Raw genomic sequence first — 25944 nt, forward strand, 5'->3', positions numbered from 1 at the left:
TAGCAGCAGCCAGTATTCTTGCCTGGAGAATTGCATGGACAAAGGAGCCTGGCGGGCTATAGTGCATGGAGTCACAAAGAGTCAGACCCGACTTAGTGACTGAACATGCATGCACGTATATTAATATTAATTAAACTTTAGAGCTAGTTATCTTAAGCACCATCAGCATATACTTATTAAGATTCTACTACTTTTGGATACTCAGGTTTGTCACTATACTTGGTTACCACAGAGGTTTTTAGTTGTGAAGTTTTAAGAATGATTTCTCTGAAAATCTCGTTTCCTTACCTCAAGTAAGACTGAGTAAGTATATGTTTTCGTGTGGGTTGGTGTGTTAACAAAAAAATATGTTAATAATTTTTTAAAATCAATTTTATGCTCATGTCTTTATCATTCACCTTTATCTTTAGGTTGGGCTTCTCCAGTGGCTCTGCTGGTAAAGAATCCGCCTGCAATGCGTGAGACCTGGGTTTGATCTCTGGGTTGGGAAGATCCACTGGAGAAGGGAATGGCTACCCACACTAGTATTCTGGCCTGGAAAATTCCATGGACTGTATAGTCCATGGGGTTGCAAAGAGTCAGACATGACTGAGTAACTTTCACTTTCACTTTATCTTTAGGTTAGGGGTCATGGACCTTAGAATTTTATGTTCTCTGTAGAATTTTCTAACCATTTCTCTGGTTGAAAAAAAAAGAAAAAGTGTTAGTTGCTCAGTTGTGTCCAAAATTTTGCAACTGCATGGACTATAGCCTGCGAGGCTCCTCTGTCCAAGGAATTGTCCAGGCAAGAATACTAGAGTGGGTAACCATTCCCTTCTCTAGGGGATCTTCCCAACCCAGGGATCAAACCCTGGTCTCCCACACTGCAGGCAGATTCTTAACCGTCTGAACCACCTTCACCTTTATCTTTAAAGTTAGGGGTCATAGCTTTGGGGGAATTTTATATTCTCTGAGAATTGTCTACCATTCCTCTGGTTAAATACAGGCAAATCTGAAACTTACAGATCAGAGGTGATTACTGATTGGGATATGGGCTCTTGAATGTGTTGTGATCTGTAGGAACCTGAGAAACAGCACATTGCAGTGAACTCTCTGGGGCATAAAAGAGTAAGAGAAGGATGATGCAAAAGTGGGCAATGCTGGCATTAGTCTTAGGATAGTCTTTGAGAACTTGGGACCTCTCTTCTTCAGCAGCTAGAACAGTATTGTTCTCATTATACAGATGAATGAAATCCTAGAGAGCTTCAGAGAGATCCAGTGACCCAGCCTGTGTCACACAGCTCAGAAATGGAAGTGGAGAGCAAACGGATGTGGATATATTGGTACACTGCTCTCATCACCATCTCACTCTGCCACCCATAAAATACCATGGTCCGGAACAGGGAACATGGGCTTCCTTAGCTCTCTCTGTAGACTTTTCAGCTCCTGGAAGGTTGAGTACGTGCAACATTTCAGCAGGACTTATTCTTCTATCTTCTGCCCTCATTTCAAGCCCAGCAAGAGAGACAACACTGGATAACGGTTGAGAACTCAGCCCCTGAAATTAGACAGTCCTGGCTTTTCAGTGTGAGCTCTGCCTTTTACCAGTTTTATGACCTTGGGCAAGTTACTTAATGTCTCTAACCCTCAGTTTCCTTATCTGGAAAGTGGGGGAAATAATAATAACTATTTGATTTTGTTTAGGATTAAGTATATGATAATCCCTGTAAAGCATATAAGCATGGAGCTGGACATAGTGATGCCCAGAAACATTGTCTGCTGTGGTTGTCATCGGCCTTTGTTTTTTTTTTTTTTTTTACCTTCTACTTCTGCCTTCTCTGCTCTTTTTTAGAGAGTTTCGAAGTTATGGGGGGATCACACTCCTGGGTCTCTTGCACCAATCTCTCTGCCCAATCCAGGCTCTTACTCCCTACACCCTTTTCTTCCTTTTCAACCAATCAAAATTTATCCTTACTTGCCTTTCACTTAGAAGAAGTAGGATTCTGATCTACAGGTTGGATCTAGCCTAAGAAGTACTTTCTTTAGCTGGTACAGTGTTTAATTTTTTGGAAAAAAAATCATTAGTTACTGCAGTTACTGAGTTTTAACAATTAGGAAATTTCACATATAAGCTAGAAATAGTATGTGTCTTTGGGCCTACCCTTCCTAATGGCAGCGACCAACTGTTCTCTTCAGATAGGTAGGTGCTACCCAAGTTTGCCACAGTCTCTACTCATCCCTGGAGTCTTATACTTAAGGAGCCTGCCTTATTATGTGCATTCCTGCCTGATTCCTATAGTCATTTACTGCCTTACTCAAAGGTAGTAATTGATAGAGTGAATTAATGAAATATACAACTTTCCCATGTTCCCTATGTATTAAAAGTCAGTATACATGAACTGCATTTTTCGTGGTGAATTGAGATGATAAATATTTCAAGCCAATATACTGCCAGTTTAAACTTTATCACTGTATTTTCTTATATCAGTATTTGAGTGATATATAAATCTTTGTCTAACTTCAACTTTTTCTATTTAGATTGTTATGGAGATAATGAAAATGCTAATGCTGATATTTAAGGTTTGAAGTTACTCATTGTAATACTTGTTAGGTTGATTCAGCCACTTATTGATGTTTAGGCTGTAAACTTCAAGATCATGTGTCAAATGTAGAAAAGATATCAATTACCAGGTCTAAAAGAAGAGGTGTATCTTTTAATATTTTAGCTTTCTGAGAGTGGAATTATCCTTAGAGCATATAAGTTTATTGTTTCACATTTCCTTTTTCAAACCTGGTAGAAGTTTTCTGGGACATAGTATGCATGTAATACATACTACTTGTATTTGTTTGTTTGTTTTTGAGTACTGTTACAGATGCCAGGTCTTACTCAAAGGGAACAAAATTTATTGGTCGGTTTCTTTAGGGTCTGACATAGGCCTTTAGGAGAGATCTGAGGGGAAACACTTAAGCACCTAAGAAATGCCAGGCCCTCTTGAGTTGTCACAGAAGTCCTGGAAGTAGGAACGGTCCCTGTTTAGTAAGGAAGTACTAAGGGGTCTCAGTCTGCCAGGGTCTATTTCCCAGCTCCTCCACTGACTTGCTCTGGACTTTGGGCAAGCAAAATAACTTTTCTAAGTCTCAGTTTCATATCTATAAACTGCTTTGTTGTATTATATGAGGTAATGTGTGTTAGTGCAGTTGGTGCAATTCCTGGCACAAAATAAGCCCTCAGTAAATGTTAACTGTTGCTGTAATATTTAGGGTAAGGCCTTGAAACTGTTCCATTTTGAACAGTTTCCTACTCTATTCTTTCTCCAGGTGGGCTGTGCTTGGCCTCTTAAAGGCAGAGGAGGATACTTCCTGGGTCTGGTGACCTCCTCCCTGCTGCACAGACCATCTGAGGAAATTGCCTGGAACTAGAGATTTTGCCACTCTGGTTCCATCTCTGGTCCCTCCTTTCTCATCCTGACCTTCTGCATAGCTTGACTTCCAGTCTGTTGATGGCTTCCTTGCTTAAAGTGAAATTAATTTCTCCCTCTGGCACCATTCTCCTGGGCTACCTGCCTGCTATTTCGCCATAAAGTTCAAGTAATTTCAGTGTTTCAGGGAGCTTAAGGTGAGAAGCATGGAAAGATAGGGGAACTGATAGTTCTCAGCCCAGCCAGCAGTTTTAATTAGAGCGACTGTGTAGTGTGCAGTTAATTAAATGGGAGTTATTTTTAGATGTGTGTGTTCATTTAGTCCTTCTGAGCACCTCTTCCTTCAGATTTGTAAAGAACAGGTTAATTTATGGCCTGGTTAGAAATCATTAACTCTTTATCTTCACCTTGTTCAGCAAAATCACTCATGGGGCTTCTGTGTTGCCAGAAAATCTGAGTGAAGGCAGGATGGACACTGCACTTGGAAAGCAAAGCTGCCTTTTTCCTCTAGCGCATTCTCTCCAGTGATGCCTTCCAAAGACAGAGCTCTAGGCTACGGAGATTTGCTCCAAAAACTCCTGTATTACGTGCTTTGGCACTTCATCATAGAATCCAGCTTTCAGAGCGATTGAGCCATTGTAAGCAGAAGGCTCTATTCTTTGTCCTGGGATGATTCACCCTTCAGTCCACCCTGAAGGGCTGTCTCTAATGTTTTGTTATAGATTGTATCATGTTGAATTTAAAAAACACTCTTACAAAATTGAAGCAAGACTATACAAAGTAAACATAGGTATGTGATTGTGTATGTGTATGTGTGTATGTGTGTGTGTGTGTATATATATATATATATATATATATATGCCATATATGTACTTTAAAAATAGACGAATCTTCAAAGATTTATACAACACTCTCAAACTGACAACACTACAGAAATAGAGACAAGATCAGCGGTTGCCAGTTATTAGGGACAGGGTGACTATAAACAACACTTTGTGGTGATGGATCATTTCCAGATCTTGATTGTGGTGCTAGTTATCGAAATTTTTTGTTGTTGTTTAGTTGCTAAGTCATGTCTGACTCTTTGTGACACCATGGACTGTAACCCCACCAGGCTCCTCTGTCCATGGGATTCTCCAGGCAGGAATACTGGAGTGGGTTGCTGTTTCCTTCTCCAGGGGATCTTCCCGACCCAGGGATCGAACCCTTGTCTCCTGAGTCTCCTGCATTGCAGGTTGATTCTTTACCACTGAGCCACCTGGGGAAATAAATTTTTACATGTGACAAAGATTCATAGAACTAAACACACACACACCAAGAAAAAAATGAAAAATAATCCCAGAAAGATGATTATGTATTATAACATGTAGGAAGTCAAATATAAGTAAATACATAAAATAGAAAACAAAATTTGTATTGCTAAGATTTGGGGTAGACTTATTATTAATAGCTGTTGCTGGATTGGCAAATTATTATTGTCATTTAATCAAGTCGTATTTACATGCAATGTCAGTTGAAAACGGTTTATTAAAGTCTTCTGCTTTGATATGGTGTTTAGTGTTTATTAATGAATAATAATGCTTTTGAATTCCCTACAACTGTGTTATGATTTTAGTACCTTGCATTTTGCTTCAGGCTTTGTCAATAATTTCATGTGGTTCTTTCTATGATCAAGGCATTAAAAATCTTAAGTTAACAGAGGGTTATTATTTTGCATTAGAACAGGACAGAGCTTTAATGCATGAGTTTATAAGTGCTCATTATTGTTGTGGACATTAGCTTCTGTGTGGTCAGTCATCAATAACGCAGAATTTATGGGAAATCACTTTTTTCTCTTTTCCCTTTATCACCATCATCCCATTCAATATGACTATTGACTCTAATTTCAGAAGTGTGGGGGTAACATGACCACCTTTCTCTTAGTTTCTGAGTCTTGATTTTCTTGGAAACATTAACTCCTTATAGACTATTAGTCTTGATAGGTTGTAAGGAGCTTATTTTGTAGGATCCCTCCTTTTGTGTATATTGTCTCCCTTTTAATTATCATTTGCACAAAGTTCCCAGTGCCTTCATAGGGCTGAGGTCCTGTTTCTTATAGTGGAAAGTGATCTGATAAGTAACATGACAACATGTTAAGTCATCTAAGGGCATTTTCATCTTAAGTGAGATCTCCAGAAAAAATAAAGGTAATCTATTGTGGTAATTTATTTAAGCAGTTCTTATATCTAAAACACCAGTACTTAAAAATACCTAGGAAAAATCTAAATAATAGCTGACTGGTACTGGAAGGAAATTAACCTAAAAGAATGAATTTCTAAATTGTAGTAGAATTTTAGTCACTATGGCACCTGGGAAGGAAAGAAACTTTCAAGGGATACATGCAAGTTGGTTTTTTTATACTGTTCGCGTTATGACAATTAAGTTATCATTCAGCTCATGTATGAAGGTTTCCTTACCTCTGTATGTTCAACTTATTGAAATTTTTTGAAGTCAAATAGAATTTGGGGAATCTGTGGATCTTGGTATTTCTATCAGATTTTAAGTTCTTTGATAGCAAGGCCATGTCTTTTATAGCTTTGTGCCTTAGAACTATTTAGTAGATGCTGAATTACTTAATATATTTAATAGTAGATATTTAATAAAGATGAGTATGTTTAATGAGTATATTGATATCATCAAAAATTTAGATGCAAATACACTCATGCACAGGTGAGGACAATCACTTATTTTTTAAAAGATATCTATTTTTTTAATGTAGACCCTTTTTTAAGGGGCTTCCCAGCTGGCTCAGTAGTAAAGAATCCACCTGCCAAGCAAGAGACCTAGGTTCAATCTCTGGGTCGAGAAGATCTCCTGGAGAAGGAAATGGTAACCCACTCCAGTACTCTAGCCTGGGAAATCCCATGGACAGAGAGGCCTGGTGGGCTACAGTCCATGGACTCACAAACACCTGGACACAACTAAGCAACTAAATGGCAGCAGCAGTGGAGAAAGATAATGTTACAGAGGAGATTCACCTGGAAACACTCCTGGGATCTCAAAACATTGGCAGTAACAAATGTTTAGGAGAAAATTAGTAATAAACTGTGGAATCTGCAGTTACTGACACACAGAGTTGGCACTGGCTTCAGATAGAATAGTCAGGTGCTCTGGTGCCCAGGTGAAAGGAAAGTAACCTTGTTTAGTGATATCAGTTGGTAAACATCCATTGGCACTCTCCCAGGGTGATGTGTATTGACCAGATGGTTAAGTGCAAGCACAAAACCAAAGGCTGAGAAGTTTATTTTTGATAAATTGCTCATTGCCACCTCTTTGATACTAAAATGAGTATCAAATGAATATGAAAATGGGTACCATAGGCACTCAATTTCTGTATTAGATAAAGGAAAAAAATAGCAATCCATTGCTCTTCCATTTAGACCAATCTAAATTGATTATCTTCCTCATCTTCCATTTACTCTGCTACATGTCTCTCTTAAACCATAATTTCAGGAGTAAAAGTATTTATACATTTTTGCTGAGATCAGGGATTTTAATATGCTGAGCAACATATCATTCAAGGAGCTGACCTGCAGTTTTCTGATTGATAATGGAAATGTTAATGTATTGTTAGGCTTCTTATTTTTGGCCTAAGCGAGCTAATAACTAGAATCATTATGTTGTGCCTGTAAAGTGTGTAAGCAAAAGGGGAGGTGCAGAAGTTGAAGTCTATTTTTCAAGTTAATTATAATATTGGAAAAATGAATTAGCCAGAAGGAAAAATCCAATTTCACACCCTTTTGCTGGTAAAAGGGTGGGGGAGAGGGTGGAATAACCAATTTCTAAACTCTGTAATGCTATTTGGATAAGTTTGTTGCAAAAAGTTTTCCCATTAATCTATGTCTTGTAGTTATTAGTACAACACTTGTTACTGTGGAACCTAAGATTGCACTGAGTGAAACACACCATTGCCCTAGATTTGTTGTCAGTCTCTCTGCTCTGATGCTTTCATGTTGCCATGACAGTTACCCAGTCGCCTTGAGTCACCTTCTAGCTCTGTGCATGCAAGGCTCATACTGAGTCTGAAGGAGAGTGAGAGAAAAGATGAAAAAGAAATGCCAGGAGTGGTGCCTGGCAAGTTTCCAATTGCGTCTCTACTCTCAGGGGCAGGTTTGTGACTTGCATTCTTAAGGGGATGGGTATCCCATCCAGTGGGAGGGATCAGTGTTTGAAGGAAACAGAAATCTGAGGCATTACAGTGGCTTGTTGCCTCCTAAGGGCCACGGTACACAGATCAGCAGTATATCAGTGGCATTAAAATGTCAAGGAGATGCAGTTAGGAAAAAAACGAAGACAATTGATTAGAGGGGATATAATGAAAAAAAAAAAAGATTAAGACACATGGCTTTGTGGGGAAGAAAGTGGGTCCTTTTGCCTTTTTTCTCAAACTTTCCAAAGCACTTGATTTGATCAAGTGGACTCTGGATACCCATCTGCTCGTGGATGGTGTCTAAGTCCCACAGGTACCCCAAGTTTGCCTCGATGTGGACAGAGGGAGAGGCCTAATCCCCAAAGCATTGGTCCTTACATATTATTCTCTGGTTCTAGTTCTCCAGCTCCATGAGACGGGGCTGAAAAACCAGTCAAATACTAGTTGCACAGTTATGCGCTATGTAGAATGGCATATATAGAGTTAATTGTGATGAGCAACTCCGAAAGACTTGAAAATCTTGGGAGCATTTTTATGCTGGCTGTTTTTACTGTGTTTAGAGGAGAGGGCTAAGGTTTTTCTTTTTCACCAGAATAATTTAAACTTAACTCTTTGTAAATGTCAGCATTCTAAATAACCATCCCTCTTCTCTGTTACTATGGTTGGGGGTGGAGAGGTGGGAAGTTGTGAAAGAAACACACTAGCTGCTCTTTCCTTGGTCCCACCCTCTCCCCCTGTAAGTACAAAGAGTCTCAGTGAAAACTAAGTGCCCTGGAAGACCAAGGACATTTTCCTAATCTGGCTCCTTTGGTTACGTCATCTCTGGTTCTCTGTTTCTGGGGTAAAACTGCAGCTGTGCAGTGTAGACCTTGAGCACCTGAAGGTCCAGTTAACAGAGTCTTGGGCTGACATGTTCACATCCAGAAACCTCTTGGATACAGCCTACATGGAAGTTTTTTGAAAGCTCTCACCTCTGAGGCTGAGCTCTGTTAGTCAGGAAATAACAAAAAAAAGCAGTCAGTAAAATTTGGAAATGACATTAGAATCTAATGATCGTTCTTCTTTGCCATATATTTTTGCAGAGTGAATATTCTACAGAATGAGAGAGTGGTCAAGCAGATATTTATCAAGTGCCAGACGCTGTTGCCCACATTGCCAGGAAGTAAAAAGCAGTCTGAGTGTGATGAAGATAAGAAAGTATATGCCCAGCTGCAATAAAAAAGCAGAATTTGAGTATGTCATAGAGCACCCAAGAAGGGATGATCAAAGAAGAATAGATTACAGCTGACTGGAAGGGCTAGAGAAGCTTCCTGCAGAAGTGACATATGAGGAAGGCCTGCAAACAAGGAAAGTATTTGAAGACAAGATGGTGGGAAGCACGTTCCAGCGGGAGGGTGGAGGTGAGCAGAAGCTTGTCACTGGGAAAGCACCAGGTGTGTTAAGGGAACAAGCAGCTGCTTCTTGGACTGGGAAGTTAGATGTGATATTTGAGAGCGCAGTGTCCTCTGTGGAGGGCAGAGCTACCTTGTAAATGTGGAGGAAGGAGGAGCAGAGCTAGCAGAGCGTCAAGCTCAGACAGCTCTTTAGAAGGCCTGGCGTGGAATTCAATGTCAGAACAGCTTCCTCTGCAGCAACACTACATGCGTCTCAACTTTGCAGGGTTGTGTGAGTTCACCCCCTTGATTGCAGGCCCAGACATCTTGGTATCTGTGTGAGAGACCCAACACTGAAGGGCCATGGAGGAGAGTTTCAGAGAGACAGGCTCTTTTCTCCGTACTACTCAGAATCCAGTGGGTCTCTCTGAATCCAAGATGAAGTCCTAGAGGAAATGTGTGATGCAGGTTGAATGGAGGCCCATGGTCGTGCTCAGGCAGTACGACTCCTCCCCTGGTTTTCTTGGGTGCCATAATCACGTCCCGACCTCTCTGGACTTCCTTTTCCTGGCCTCATGGATGGTGCTATTGCCTTCTCTGTGTCAAGATCCAGTTCGGATCTAAGAGGATCATACATATTTTCATACATTTTCATATGTATGATGCACTTTGAAAATTTTTATTTCTAGCGTAGTGTGAACTGGTAGTTTTGATTAATAAATTAACATTTTTTTCATGAGCTATTTGCTCCATTGGCTTAAAATACAGAATCTGAGCTTTTAGGAATCATTTTAAACTCATAGATCAATTGAATGTAAATATTAGAAGGGACTTTAGTACTATCTAGTTCTCCTCATCTGCTGAAAGGCAGCCCATCATAGAGATTCAGAGTGCAGATGCTGGAAATACACTGAACATGTCCAAATCTCATCTCTGCTTCTCGGCTACCTGATTTTGAGCAAGATTGTTTTAACCACCCCATGCCTCAGTTTCCTCATCTGTAAAGTGGTGATAAAAAAACGTTCCCTATCTCACAGAGTTGTTGTGAGGAGTTGGTGCATGTGTGAAGTGCCCTGAGGATCTGCACACAGTCGATGCTGTGTGCACTGGTACAGTTAGTTCAATGGGCTCGCTTTTGCAGATAAGGATATTGAGGTCTGGAGAGGTGCAGTGACTTGCTCCAGGCATTCATTTGCTCCACAGCTGAGCCAGGACTAGAACATGTTTACTGTCCTCTGTTTATTCAGTCAGCAGGGTTTGCTTCTGATGAACATTTTAAAATGAAGAAAAATCTTCAAAATCTCTCAGGTAGCAGGTGGGAGAAAGTCAGGTATCTTCAGGGCGAAGGAAGAGCCTCTCAGAAAGAACTGTGGAAAATGTGTCCTTACATGTAGATTAAACTGGGTAAATTCTCTGAGAGCTATTCACACCAAATCTACCCCCATGGCTGCCTTTTCTCATTCTCCTGAGGCATTTACATCACACTTGCTGGACTGGGTCTTTTGGCACATTGGATGAAAATCATGCAAAGTCCTCCCTTGGCTATAGAAAGAAATAAATTGTAACCTTTTGCCTTGAGAGTAGAGTTTACATTTCTCCATACTTGTATTCCAGCACAGCATCTAGGGTATTCAGTAGCCATCCACTAAATTGACATGGAACAAAATATTGTTTAGCTTTTGACAGTGGAGATAAGTTCTGCTTATGCAGCCTCATTGTTGTCTACTAGAGAGATTCATTTTCTGTTGTTTCTACCCAGTTCAGGGACTCACACAGGAAGCAATGAGAGGCTCCTTCCTGGTACTTGGGAGGGAGCCTCCAGACCTCTCAGGACCTCAGTTTATGCACCCATGAATCCATGAAAGGGGAATCATAACCTGGAAAACGTCTTGCAGATGAATGAGCATCGATCTGCAACATGCTTAACCAGCTGAGAGGAGAGATGTTAGGAGGCTGGGGGATGCTAGGAAATAATAGAAGGGCAGGGAAGCAGCCCCTGGCAGCCTGCACATGGGAGCCTGGTTGGACAAGGAGGTCAGCCTCAGAGAGGGTGTGATAACAGTGCACACCTAGAAAGGGGTCCAGTGGTGCCTTCCATCTTCTTCTGTTCCTTGGAGGCTCAGGAAAGACAGGTGGCCCAGGGCTCCAGGACCTGGGAGAGGTGGATCTCTGTCCTGCTTGTCTGTGCCAAGGAACACTATGGTGGCACTCTAGTATGTAGGTGAGGCCAGCTCCTAGACAGTCAGCATCCCACTCACATTTGTGGGCCACTTAGCATTCCGTTCCAGGCGCTTGTGTTCCAGGTACTGTGTCTAAGTTCTTTATATGCATTATATTATTCAAATATTATCAAAACTCTATATGTTTGTATTATTATATTATTCCCACTTTGCAGAAAAGTAAATTGAAGCTTGCTGTGCTTAGTCAGTCACGTCTGACTCTTTGAGACCCCATAGACTGTAGCCCGCCAGGCTCCTCTGTCCGTGGGGATTCCCTGGGCAAGAATACTGGAGTGGGTTGCCATGCCCTCTTCCAGGGATCTTATTGAAGGTGGATTATTTACTGTCTGAGCCACCGGGGAACCCAAATTGAGGCTTAGAAAGGTTAAATTATTTGTCTGAGGTCACAGCTTATAAAAGGCATAGTTGGGGCCTGAACCAACCTGTCTCTCTGGCACTTGGGCCCATGCACTTCACCACTAGACTAAGTAGTCACCCAATGGTGCAAGCTTCCTGGGAAAGGGATTATGTCTACTTGTATGTCTTGGCAATCTCTTAGCTTATCTAAGATCAGAGAGGTGAAAGACCACCTAAGTGCTGACAGAGAGCTGAGGATTTGGAATTTGTGGATAGAGCTTCTCTGGTTATAGAGGATGATAGTGAAGGGCAAGATATTTTCCTTCTTAATAGCAGGAAACTGGAGTTGACTTGTAATTGAATAAAATAGGAAAAGTGCTATTCTTAAGGGCCCATAGAATCCATACAAACTAGAAGGTTTTGTCAAAATGAAGTGAGAACCAGAGCAGAGAACAGAAAGATGAAAGTGTGTCTAGAAATCATAAGCATTTATGAACAAGTGAGAAACCCTTTGCCTAGTGGAAAGGTGGTGGTACATTTTAGAGGTACAAGGAGTGAAATCCTGAGAAGGGAAATCTACCTTAGTACTCCTCCAGGTGGGGCCATAGCTGAGAGCATCTTTATCACCTGGTGTGCTATTAGAAATGCAGATCTGGGGGCCTACTGAATTAGTTTCTCAAGAAGTGAGATCCAGAAATCTGTGCTTCTTACGCATATTACAATTTGAGTAGCACTGTGTTACAGTCTTTTCCCCAGATCCCATCTCATGTCAGCCCTGGCAGTGCTCCCAGCTTTAGGACAGCACATCACCCTGAGATGCCAGGCAGTCCCTGCTGGACCTCAGAGCACTCATCACTCATTTGGCACTGAGGGTGATGCTCGGGACCATGGCACTTTCCTATCACTCTCTGTTACTACTCAACAACCGCTAGAGACACTTCTGCAGAAGGTTCTGTAGAAGACATCCTTACCTCCCACATCTGCAGATACCAATAAGAGGAGATGACAAGTCACATCTATTTCTGGCACATGAGGAAGAGCTGATTGTGACTGTGGACAATCCTCTATGTTTAACCTTTTAGTAACACTTTCTCTACAAAGTGGGAAAGAGACGCCCACTATAAGACAGAGAACCCAGTGGCTCTGTATTTCAAGAAAAAATAAAAGAGCTTTTAAAAATATTGCCTAAAGAGGGAGAATGTTCATATCTATTTTGGAATGAGTGAAAGTGAGTGACTTGTGTTACTGGAAGATTTGATCTAATGTGTCCCAGGTTCTTTCAATTTGTCACTGGCCCAGAGAACACTCAAAGGGTTACCTGGTAGCATCTCAGAAGGTGATACTGCTACATATCTCCCTCATCCAAATTCAAAATGCCTGAAATTTCATCATTAGAGATGCTTTGTTTATGGCTAAATATTCCACCCAGGTATCTTTCTTAACAGATCTGGGGAAAATGTGGCCTACTGATGTTAAAACCCCCATGTGAGTTGGGACTCCGGGGATCTGGGGCATCTGGAGATGATCTGGAAGGAATGAGAAAGGAGAGAAATGATGCAGAAAGGGAAAGAGTAACTTTCCTAAAGTTTACCTTGTGTGAAGTCATCACTCTACCTGACACTTCTTTGAGCTAACCAGCTAACCTGCCTAGAGCCAGCTTTAGGAGTTCCCAGTTTAGGCTGCATTAAATGTTCCTGGTTAGGGAGCCCTGACCAGAGAATATAGCTGGTCCTTTTGACTTTGGTCTGTAACTGAGGAAAGGGCAGTTTCTTTACCAGTGAGCGACATGGCTGTAAGCTCAGGCAGTGCTGTCAGTGTGGGCAGTGCTGGATATTCCCCTCCCTTCTTTCATCTGGTTACAGGCATGCAGGTCACATGTCAGGTCCTGATGCATGCTTCCTTAGGTTTTCTATCTCCTTTACTAAATATTATCTCTACTGCTGACCATTCCACACGAAGCACCATGTTCTATGGGTCTTGAGGACTTCAGGAGTCCCTTCTAAAATAAAATATCCTTGGGTGTGGTTACACTTTGTTTTACTTTCTGTTATCCCCTTGCTGCTGCTGCTGCTAAGTCGCTTCAGTCATGTCCGACTCTGTGCGACCCCAGAGACGGCAGCCCACCAGGCTCCCACGTCCCTCGGATTCTCCAGGCAAGAACACTGGAGTGGGTTGCCATTTCCTTCTCCAATGCATGATCATCAATTAATAATAGCAGATTTCAGTTGTGCTCTTTGACAATAAGGAGATTATTTGGGGAGATTGTGATATAATACCAAAGTGTTTCACTCTCCAGAATGACAGGACTTTGTAGAGACGTAGAAAGGACAATAGAAAATAAAGTGAAAAAAATAGAACTTGCCAAGATAAATACAGCAACTATGATGATAAATTGTCTCATGTAAAACAGTAGTGTTGTAAGAGACTCAAGTATTTGTAAATGATGGTGATTTAAGGCTTTTGGTTTTTAAAAGTTGCTATTTAATAAGATTTGATATTTAGATGCATTTTCTATGGCTTTATTATATAATTATGTGTATGATATGTTATATATTATATATGTATATAATATTTTTAATGTATTTATTTAGTTGTAGCAGGGGATAAAATATGGAGGAATTTCTGAAGGAACTAAATTTTAAGCCAGTGTTTCAAAGAAGCAGGAACTGAAGAGAGAAAGGGGAAAAGCGTAAAAGGATGGCGTAAGCCCAGGGAGGGTAGGGTCACCAACCAGAGGCTACAGGCTCCTTGACTAAGGTGGAGTGGCCAAGGGGAGGGGGCCAAACGGAGGGCTCAGCTGATGAAGCAACCAAGGTGGCACCCGTGGGAGATGGGTCTGGAGGTTCCTAGGGAGCTCCTCAGTCATAGGATGACTCGATATGAAGGGTGTGAGGGAGGGGCTGGAGAGGCAGTTAGGCCAGTGCTGACAGAAGAGACAGAGGACTACAGGGTATGAAGTAGCTGGTTACTCTCAGATCACAGGAGGGTGAATCTGAGAAGCAGAAACAGTATTTCTACTTCCCTTTTAAGGTGGGAATGGGGGTGTCTACTCTCAGATCCCTTTGCGCTCTTTTATCAAGGCTAGTCTTTGGACAAAGATGGTGAGACCTGGGGGATGGTTGCCTCTGGTTAAGGCTACAGATGAGCCAAGTGACTCTTTCAGGTGATCTTAGCCTGACCCTATGAATGGGCTCAGGCTCCCTTCTGTGGTCGGTTGAGATGAACCATTAGCAGAGCCATCTTGTCCAGGGAGCCAAAAGTCCCTTTGCCTGGTGGTGGAACCAGGGCAAATGCATCCAGCAGGCTGGTGGCTGGCTCTGTTTTTGGAGCCCCCAAAATGATAATAATCATTAAAAAAAAAAATTCCAGATTGAAACAACAAGCCAAAGTCTCAAAGTGGCTCTTCAAATAAGTGGGCAAACTGTGTTAATTACTCATTTTCAAAAGATCTTCCCCCCTAGCCCTGCAAATTGATTTAGAGACTGTCTTTATTTGAGAATAGAGAAGTAAAGAGAGGAAATTCATTTCAGTCTGACTTACTCTTAGTCAGTTTCGAGAGACAAAGTCACAATTGGTGTTTGAGGGGGGAAAATTGAGCCCCAGATGCTTCATGGAACAAGGAAAGCTTCCATTTACTTCTCAGCCTTAAAGAACACACCTTTAGGAGAATGACTGAAGCCTGGGAAATTATGAATATCAAATTAAGTAAATAAGGAAACCAGTGAAGCTGCTATTTTCTGCCAGAGGTTTTTTGGTTTTGTTTTGCTTTCCTATTTAAGAGATAGGAAACATTTTATGCATTGGGTTTTCCAGTTGATTCCAAGAGTGTATTATGCTAATAGATAGTAGCTTTACAAAGTAAAAAGGCGTTTGGCTTTCTATTCTGAATTTCAGGCATGGGGTGCATCACCACTGTTCCATCACTCTTACTCACTCTGATGAAAGAAAAGAGGATTGAGCATTAAAAGCTGAAGGTCATCCATACAGTGGTCCCAATAGCAATCTATGTACCTTTAACCCTGCGAAGGAAAAGTAATTACCCTTTGACTTCTGGTGACCTCAACTAACCTTTGTTGAAGGGCCAGAGAAAATAAAGGCTGACCATCAGCCTGCCCTCACTGCCCTGGGCTTAACCTGCTGTGTGAATGAAGAACAGCCCAACAATAGGATGAGAGGATGTTGCCATGGAAATAGCCCTGGACAAAGGAGCAAAAATCAGAAATTTATCACAATTAATTGTTTTATTAAGAACCTCCCATCTTTTGGATTATTCCCTGGAGAGTGGGGAGGATGTGCTCTCATTTAGATCTTACAAGAGGAAAATTCTGCTCGAATGAATGAAGCAGCCCATACAGTAAAATCATAAGTTGTGGGTAGAACTAGACAGTTTTCTGAGAAGATCTACATGTTTACATAATTTACACAGATGCAAATGCAAACAGTCAGGATGAGGGCCTCAAAACCTCACACTACCAGACAAATCAGTTGAGGTGTAGATTTGGGCATGTCTTTGAATATGTTCAGCAGATGTTGCCTGTACTTCTATGCCTGGACAAGGTCTGGAAGATATAGGAGATCATATTTAATACTCTATCGGTGAACAGAATTGCAATGTCTCATTTTGTCATACTTACTTAAACTTTGTGTTAAATAGACTCTAACTTCTATGTATTTTTAAGGTGAATTCATTTAGATTAGAAAATAGAAACTTGCCACCCAATTATGTTCAGATTAAACTAGATGAGCCCAAGACACTCTGGCTGACATGGGCTAATTGAAGGAAAAAGAAGCCAAGTGAGTCAGAGACAGTTCTTTTAAGGAGAGCCTGCGAGTTATCGCTCAGGTATTATCAGTCTTATTTAGAAGCAATAATATTGATTTTTAACATTAAAATATTTTCATTTATTTTTAATTTTTATTTTATGTTAATACAATGATTAAATTAGACTTTTAGAAAGCAAAAATGTGGATTTTTATTAGTTCTTTCATTTATTTTTATTAAGTAGATTGGTGCATTGTTAAGTAGATAAGAATTGGATATTACCTTTTTTATTTTCCTTTTTCTTTGTGGATGCTAGAATAGCAATGTGAAACACTCATTTGTTGTATTTCCTAACTAGTGAGTTATTTATGTTAATCAGTTTTAAAAATAATTTGAGGTACTAAAACAAAGCAGGCGGTTAAGCTCAGATATTGATTTTCTTTTTAATGGGTATTTCATCAGTGAAATTGTAACCACCAATAAAGGAGAGAAAACTGTAGCAGGTGTTTACTGAAGACCCCTTTCACAATGAGAAGATCTGCTTTTTTTTGGTCATGGCATGAGATGGCAACATGAGTTTCATTTATGCATTTTAACTCCAGATGTTTATAGGAAATTAATCTCATATTGGAAAGAAGGCTTATTCGGTTTTCATTAGAACTTGGAAAGTTATGTTTAATACACCTAAACTTTTAAAACAAAAGAGTGCTGTTAACTGTTCATTAACTGACAATGAAATTCAGTTCTTGAGCTTCCTGTTTACTTATCTCCTGCCTGCAGTCAGTTCATCACTCATTCTGTGTGTTCCTCCTATTGTTAGGGCCAGGATTCTCTGTTTGCTGACACTCCGGGTACCCGGGGCCTAAGGCCCATCTCAAATAATGTAGTAGACGTGGCTAGACTGGTTAAACAAACTGTGGCCTTTGGCAGACTTTTAATCTTTTTCTTTGCTATAGATAACAGTTTTTCTTAAGTGGCAGCAACACATCTCTAAAAATAAACCTGCAACACGGTCTTGCTTGTGCTTACCTTATACTTCAGAAGCACCTTTCTTGTGATCATGCTTCTTCATTCCCAGCTCCTTTAGTTTTGGGGGTAGCCCATACCTGCTGGTAGGGCGATAAGTACGTTTCTTCTGGCTGTGGTACCTGCAGCATTGAGCTTGGTCTTCAAGGTCCTTACTACATGTGGACAATCTCCAGATTTTCTGTTTATTAACTCGCAGCTGGACGGCTTGAATGAGGCAGTGGAACCAAATGTGAAGATGGTAAGGAGTTTCTGCTGTTTTACCTGTTCGGGCCAATAGAAGAGTGAGCTAGAGAATGATGATACAGATCTAAATGTAAAAATTAAGGCTCATTTGTCCTTATGGGAAAGCAGCAGATATTCGCTCAGTCTGAGTCTCCTCCATTCAGAATGATTATGTGTAGTTTCTGCTGATTTGGGTAATCACTTCTATATATTAAAATTACTGAAAGCTATTTTACTATATAACGTTTACTTGTAGAGTACATTTTTATTGCTCTAATTTTGTTTAAAGGAAAGATATCATATGTATTTAATTTACATGAAGATCTTCCCAGAATAATTTTGCAAAGATCAGGGTAAATCAAATTTCTCAATGACTAGGTAGTTAAATGAAGACATGAGAGTATTTACTGGTTTATAACTAATAGTGCTTCAACTTAACTGCTCTTCAATATCAGCCATAAAAATGATATTCAAGTATGAAGAGTCATTTAAAAGATGAGGACTACAGAGAATAGTCCTTTATATTTTTCTAGTTATTGACTCTTTGCTTCCAATTCTTAATCCTATGTCTGCACACAACTACTAAATAAATGTACAGGCTATGCAGTGTAAATGAGGGGACTAAATTCAATGTTCCAGAAACAATAAGTTAAATATGCAATAAATGAAAGAAAAAATTAGATATCAAATATATATGGAAAAACTCTAAAAATTGCCATTCAATGCACTTTGAATATACACATTTAAAAAACAACATGGAGTTTTGTTATGAGAGTTTAAGATAATTTTTAGAGAACATACAAATTTTAAAAGAACAACATGACATTTTGTCAGCAAAGTTTACAATAATTTGGGGTTGAATGGATACTTTCAACTGAAAGGGGGAAAAACCAATTTTAACAGTATACGGGTGTTAATAATACTAGCTCCAAATTAAGCATACATGAATGGCATGACATTATTCTGCTCCGTTCAGTATTTAAAATATCTTTCCAAGTATTATGTGCAGTGTAATGGATTGTATATGAATATAGGGGGTTGCCTAACTGTGACTTTAACACTGGATTTGGGTTAAAGGATGCAAAAAACATTGTTAAAAATTATATGGCATGAATCTTCCTTATAAAAGGACATAATTCAGCCTTTTTCAACAGACTGATAGAAATATAATGCTGTTAAGCTCTCCATAGTTTCAAGCACAATGTAGAAGGAAAGTAACTTACAAAAACAAATTTAGATCTATTTAAATGCATCTCAAAAAACAAAGATATTCCCAAGAAATGGTCATATATGCCTTTAACAAAGTCTTACACGGTTCATCCTGAGTTTGAAGCAGGGAGTAGGGTTTTAATAAAGCATGTCATTGAAAACTATATATTATATCATTCTAAAGCAAATTATTAACTCAGCGGAAAGTCCCAACCACCAGAATTTCATATACAATAGTACCATGTATCCATCTGGGAAGTCGCTGGATTCACTGCTATTTGCACCTTCACACCACAAGCATATAAGTACAGTTAATAGCTAAGCCTTGAGCAACAGTATTAGTTACCCTAAAAGTTATCTTCAAGATTAAATACCTTTAAATGCTGCGGCACCCTGGATTTCCAGTTAACCAAACTATATTTCCAGCAGAAACTCCTGGAGTGTAGAGTAGTTCTCCTCTGTAAGCCCTTCTTGCTGGTCTTCTTAGAAAGCGGTGCTGGAACGTTTTTTTTTTTTAACCCTGTTGATAATTTGACTCTCTGTCAACTAGTGCTTGTCGACCCATCACTAGCCTTTTTTAGGGTGGAGTTGACTGGAAGGTTGAAGGGCTGAAGGCCATACATCATCTTCCCCTTCTCAATGTACCTTCGTATGAACAAGGCATCAGGACTATGAGGAAAGGAGGGAGAGCTGAGCTATCATATAGTCCACAGATTGCAGGCTTTCCCTCTGTCCTGCAGTGCTGGAGAAGGGGATTATTGCTGCAGGAAAAAAAAAAAAAAATCTGGCCACACTGTAGAAATAATCACCGCAGTTCAGATCTCCCCCCACCTCCCTCTGTTCTTTCTCTCTCTCTCTCTCTCTCTTTCTGTCTCTCCCTCTCTCTCTGGCTCTCTGTGCGAGGCCCCAGCTGATTCAGGCTGCATCCATCCATACATAAATCATTCCCCTTATTCTATTGGTTACATGGTACATGGCAAGTATTGATTTTTTCCGTTGCCTCATTGCTGGAGAACACTTGGTTTTTGTGAGACAGAGAAAGAAAAAGAAAAAAAAAAAAAAAAAAAAGACAGACTAAACCAAATAAAACAAAATCCTCACCGGAGTTCAGTCTAGATAAAAAATTATCAGGCAGGTTTGAACCATCCTCACAATAACTGTGTTCCAAAAAGAGCATACTTTGGGGAAGGCTCTTTCCTATCTGTTTGCATGTTCTTCCAGTATACTCTGTCTCAAAAGAAAAAATTGTTCCCGGTTGTGAAGAGCTCTGGGTGCAGGAATTAGGAGCAGCATACAGAAAGGGAGATGCTCTCTCATTGTGCAGGGCAAGAAGACATCTAATGGATCACTGTTAAACCAGGAAAAAAAGAAAGTTTAGTTAAAACACAACTTATTCTAACAACAAGAATAAGGAGACAAGAATAATGCCTCATGGCCAAGTGACATGTATGGGACAGGAAGAAAGATGTTTTTCTAGGTTTATTTTGTGTGGTAATAAAATGTGTAAGGGTGCCTTGTTTGTGCGAAATATAAATATAGAATGTGCCTCAGCTGTCAAAATATTGTGTCTTTTCATACTCAGAGACAGGACAGAGCCAAAAATGTGAATTGGTCTTAGTTTAGGATTCTGACATTTGAGTAACAGAGATAGAGTGTTCTTCAGAACCTAAGTTAAAACACCCAAGAGTTTTAATATGTGACTTGTCACAAAAACCAATTTGTTTTAAAGTGATAGTGACTCTTGGACTCAGTCCAAAGGGCTTTTATTTCTGAAATATAAAAATGACTTCTTTATGAGGTTATTTGATCCAAAGGATCATTCCAACAAACAGGAGGTTGTTGCAATGAGGAAATCATTATCAGAAGGTTACAGAGAAAGTATAAGGTGTGAAAAGACTGTAAAAAGCCCAATTTTAATGTTTAAACTTATATGACCATTGATTATCAAGCTATCAAAGAGTGAAGCTTAGGAACACGCAATTCAGCATGCTCCACAGGTGACAGGAAATTTTCTTTTGGATTTCACTTAGAGCCATCAACTAGCAAACATACCATGCACAAATTCCAGATGTAAAGTAGTAAGGGCTTCTTTAACTTACTTTAGGGTTTAAAAGAATTCCTCCTAACCCAACATGTTTACTCTGCACAATAAAAAGAGTCTATTAAGTTAAGCTGTCAGTAACCTCAGAAGTTAGCTCAGGATTTCTCCTCCTTGCCCTCACAAAAGCTGTGCTGGGGGCTTCTTTTTGTTCTTTGTGTTTGTCAGTTGACTTTGCGGCCCTTGGTGCTTGGTTCATATTTATGATAGGGTCTGCCCAGTAGAAGATTCTGTGGAGCAAAGCTGCAAGGGACATGTCCATGGGAGTTGGGGCCAGCCCATCTAGGTGCACAGAATAATATATCTCTTTCTTCTTATTGTTAAGTTCCTTTTATTGAAGGACTGTGAACATCTCTTTTTGCATGGAAGTACTGATGCTTTTGAACTGTGGTGTTGGAGAAGACTCTTGAGAGTCCCTTGGACTGCAAGGAGATCCAATCAGTCCATTCTAAAGGAGATCAGCCCTGGGTGTTCATTGAAAGGACTAATGCTAAAGTTGAAACTCCAATACTTTGGCCACCTCATGCAAAGAGTTGACACATTGGAAAAGACTCTGATGCTGGGAGGGATTGGGGGCAGGAGGAGAAGGGGATGGCAGAGGATGAGATGGCTGGATGGCATCACCGACTTGATGGACATGAGTTTGAGTGAACTCTGGGAGTTGGTGATGGACAGGGAGGCCTGGCATGCTGCAATTCATGGGGTCGCAAAGAGTCGGACACGACTGAGCAACTGAACTGAACTGGTTTATCTAACTTGCCATTTCAAGAGAATCTCTTTGAATGAAAATGTGGAAGGAGGGAGGCCTGTGTGGAATTTTGTCCAAATTAATGTTTTGTTGTATTGTTTTGTTTATGTGGCTGTTATTATTTTGAGCTCCAATTTAGATGTGTGTTCTCTCAGCAGTCTCTCTGAGGAGAGTAAGATGCCTCTCTCACTACCTACGTGGTGAAAGAGTCCATAAAGGACTTTTAGATTTAAAAGAGTATTTTAGATTTAAAAGGAAACTGACAAGAAGATAACAAAAATGATAGGAAATGCTTTGAACCTGACTTCCAGTCCAACAACTTGAACACATGTTTATTGAACACTTCTTGGGGACCAGAATTTACTGGAGCAAGGGAGGCTTCCAAGATATATGCTGGTGCTGTAACCCAGCACAGGGACCTCGCCCAGTAAACACCCAGTGTCCAGGCTGCTGCCCAGCAGAGGTAGGTCCCTTCTGCCTCTCCCCTGATGAGGCTTTGGCTGTGTCTCTCTTTTGTATTCTCTATAGGTTGCTTCTCTAGAAAAGTCATATAATTACATTAAGTCATTAATACCCTTTTATCCTCATTAGCTGTAACAAGATGTAAGTGACCAGCACAGAGCCTTGCCTATGCACTTTATGATAATTTGAGACCCTATGGACCCAAATGGAGAGAGAACTCATCAAAACTAATGATTATCAGGTAGTGAGGGATTTGAATGCATTGTCATATAATTTTCACAACAACCCCATTTCTAAGTAACCTTATTTTATGCCCATTTTAAAGATGAGGAAATTGTGGTGGAGAGAGGTCAAGTGAATTACCTGAGGCTGACCAGTTACTAAACTGGGGAATCAGGTTTCAGACTCCTGCTGCTCTTAACCACTGCTCCTGTAGGGGAGCAGAGACGGCCAGGCTGGCTGGCTGAGGCCCATAAATTACAGCTGGAAGTCTTTTGAGAGAGGTTATGACCAGGAAATGGCTTCTGTGCTGGCCCTGAAGCATGTTACATTCCACAGTTTTTGTACCTTATGGGTATACTTTGAGTCACCATGAAAAAAAAAAAAAGGAAACATTTAAATCTGCTAGTGGAGATTATTACCATTAGAAGGAATTTGTGTGTGTGTGTGTGTGTGTGCGAGCCCTTTTGAACATGAATTTAACTTTTAATATGAAAGTGTTTACCTATTAAATTACTTGTTAGGATAGATCTGGACATTCCTGGATGGGGTTCACCCAGATGAGGCTCACCCAGAGAAGTGACAGCGGCAGGCCCCAGCAAATGGGAATCCCAGGCAGAATTCAAACACTGCCTCTGAGCAATAGTGACTCTCCATGACAAATGGCAGGTATGCTCAGTTGAATTCATAGGTTTTCTCTTTTTTTTAAAATTTATTATTAAAAAGTTTACTTTGTACTATCCTTTTTTAAAATTATAGTTTATTTACAATATTACATTGTAAACCATATGTTGTACACCTTAGTCTCAGGTGTACAACGTAGTGATGCAATATTTTTATAGATTATCTTCCATTTAAAGTTATTATAAAATACTGGGTATATTTCCCATGCTGTGCAATGCATCTCTGAGCCTGTCTTACACCAATAGTTTGTGCTTCCCACCTCCCAACCTCTATATAGCCTCTTCCCACCCCACTGGTTACCACTAGCTTGTTCTCTATATCTGTCTGCTTCTTTTGGTTATATTCACTAGTTGTATTTTTTAGATTCCACATATAAGAGATATCATAAAGTATTTATCTTTCTCCATCTGACTTATTTCACTTAGCGTGATGTCCTCCAAGCCCATTCATGTTGTTTCAAATGGCAGACTTTCTTTTTTATGGCTGAGCAGGCAATGGCACCCCACTCCAGTACTCTTGCCTGGAAAATCCCATGGACGGAGGAACCTGGTAGGCTGCAGTCCTTGGTGTCGCTAAGAGTCGGGGACAACTGAGAGACTTCATTTTCACTTTTCACTTTCATGCATTGGAGAAGGAAATGGCAACCCACTCCAGTGTTCTTGCCTGGAGAATCCCAGGGACAGAGGAGCCTAGTGGGCTGCCATCTATGGGGTCGCACAGAGTCTGACACGACTGAAGTGACTTAGCGGCAGCAGCAGTATTCCAGTGTGAGTGTATGGAGGGGCACATCTTCTTTACCCATTCATCTCTGATAGACACTTAGGTTATTTCTTTGTTTTGGCAATTATAAATAATGCTGCTATTAAGATTGAGGTGTATGTATCTTTTCAAAGTAGTACTTTTAGTTTTTTTGGAGATAGGCCTAGGAATGGAATTGCTGGGTCAGATGGTAGTTCTATTTTTAGTTTTTGAAGAATCCTCACACTGTTTTCCATAGCGGTTGCACCAATTTAGATTCCTACCAATAGTGTACAAGGAAACTCTTTTCTCTACATCCTTGCCAACATTTGTTATTTATAGACTTTTTGAAGAGAACCAAAACATGACTCTTTCTTAATTCTCTTCTAATCAAACATTGCCAGGTGAGACTAAAAAAATAGTGAGTGAACATTCATTTGTAACATCATTTCCTGATCTTGTCAAACATTATGAAGTAGGAAAAAGTATAGTTGTGAAGTGGGTTGACTAGCTTGTTTGCATTCAGCCCCTTAAAGGAGGAAGCTGATTTAAACTTGTCTTACAGGAACTGGGTGCTTCCCCGGTGATTCAGTGGTAAAAGACCCACCTGAAATGCAGGAGACACAGGAGTCACGGATTCGATCCCTAGTTCAGAAAATTCCCCTGGAGAAGGAAATGGCAACCCACTCTAGTATCTTTGCCTGGAGAATCCCATGGACAGAGGAGCCTGGTGGGCTACACTTCATAGGGTTGCAAAGAGTGGAACGTGACTCAGTGACTTAGGACACATGCACAGGAACTGAATTCATATTTTCCTGCTTGAGTCCCTTTCCAGTGTTCTTGGTCTCTATAACACAGTGTTATTTACTTAAAAAGCATTCATGCAAGTAGTGAAGGCAAGGAGATATTTCAAGATGTAACAAATAATAACATTGATAATAATTATAGAGTTGATACTAATGTAGACAAACCATCATCAGGCATACATTCTCCTTCCTTTCCATTAAATCCCTATCATTGCTTTTGATCTTCTTTGTGTCCATCTGACTGATAGATTGACCAGTCCCAAAACAGAGATCCAGAAGGTACATTATGATAGTGGAAACATAAGATTATGCACCAATAAAGCCTGCTCCCCAGTCACTTATTTGGTCTCCAGCCCCTGTCAGCAGCAGACAAGTCCCCAAAATCAAGAGCTGTCCAAGTTATCAGCATGTATTTCATGGCTTGGATGGATAAACAAAAGAGGTGTGAGGGAGACAACCCAACCTGTAACCTGTGTTATAAACTGGACCAATAAGAACCAGGAAACAGTTATTTTACCTGAATTTATTGCTTAGCAACAAAGCTCTACCTCAAGAGAATGCTATTCTATGGTTACCAAGTAACTGACTGTGACAATTACCAAACAGCTGGCCAAGTAATCTACATACCCTTTAACCCCTGCCAGCTGAACAAGAGACTGTGGACAGCTCCCAAACAATAGACGCACATCTGATATTTTATTGAAGAGTCGACAGAAGCCACAGCTGTATTGCCACATGGATTTAACTATTTTAATTTGGACATCCAACTCTAGGATCTGTTGTGCTCAAAGCGTTATTGAAGCAGGGGAGACACCAGAAACAGTTCCTACCAGAAGGCTACCTGTAGAGCTTTGGGAGAAAATTTTTCCTAAACACAAATTTTTGCTGAGAAGGAAGTCCTCTTGAAGTTGTTCGGAGAAAGGCAAAACAAAATCTGGCACGTCACAATTTCTTTCTTTCTTTTTTAAACTTTTATAGGAGCAGAGTGGCTTTACAATGTTGTGTTATTTTCTGCTGTATAGTAATGTGAATCTGTCATACGTATACAAATATCCCCTCTTTTTTTGGATTTCCTTCCCATTTAGGTCACCACAGAGCACTGAGTTTTCTGAACTCTACAGTAGGTTCTCATTATCTGTTTTATATGTAGTATCAATAGTATATATACATATGTCAATCTCAATCTCCCACTTTATCCCACCTACCCTTTCCCCCCTTGGTGTCCATATGCTTGTTCTCCACGTCTCTGTCTCTATTTCTGCTTTGCAAATAGGTTCATCCATACCATTTTTCTAGATTCCACATAATTAATGTATGTTTTTCTCTTTCTGACTTACAATATTTTATTGATAAATGCTGAATTGGCTAGGCTATAGAATATAATGCATACACAATAGATTAGAACTTTCCAGTACTCTTAGATGTAGACAA

General features: G+C 40.1%; 1 long non-coding RNA gene across 3 annotated transcripts in view; it reads left to right on the plus strand.

Annotated features, from left to right (window-relative positions):
- The window catches only part of LOC109566091 (uncharacterized), a 476832-nt gene that overhangs the window by 401028 nt on the left and 49860 nt on the right, over positions 1–25944 (plus strand). For 2 of the 3 annotated variants that reach the window (XR_011569249.1, XR_011569250.1), the window contains one exon: positions 8670–8987. The exons of the other annotated variant lie outside the window; for it this stretch is intronic. This is a non-coding gene — a long non-coding RNA (uncharacterized lncRNA). The remainder of the gene's footprint in view (positions 1–8669; positions 8988–25944) is intronic. 3 annotated transcript variants of the gene reach the window in all.

The sequence above is a fragment of the Bos indicus genome, chromosome 11 (assembly GCF_029378745.1).
Source record: "Bos indicus isolate NIAB-ARS_2022 breed Sahiwal x Tharparkar chromosome 11, NIAB-ARS_B.indTharparkar_mat_pri_1.0, whole genome shotgun sequence".
In the NCBI taxonomy this organism is placed as follows: Eukaryota; Metazoa; Chordata; class Mammalia; order Artiodactyla; family Bovidae; genus Bos; species Bos indicus.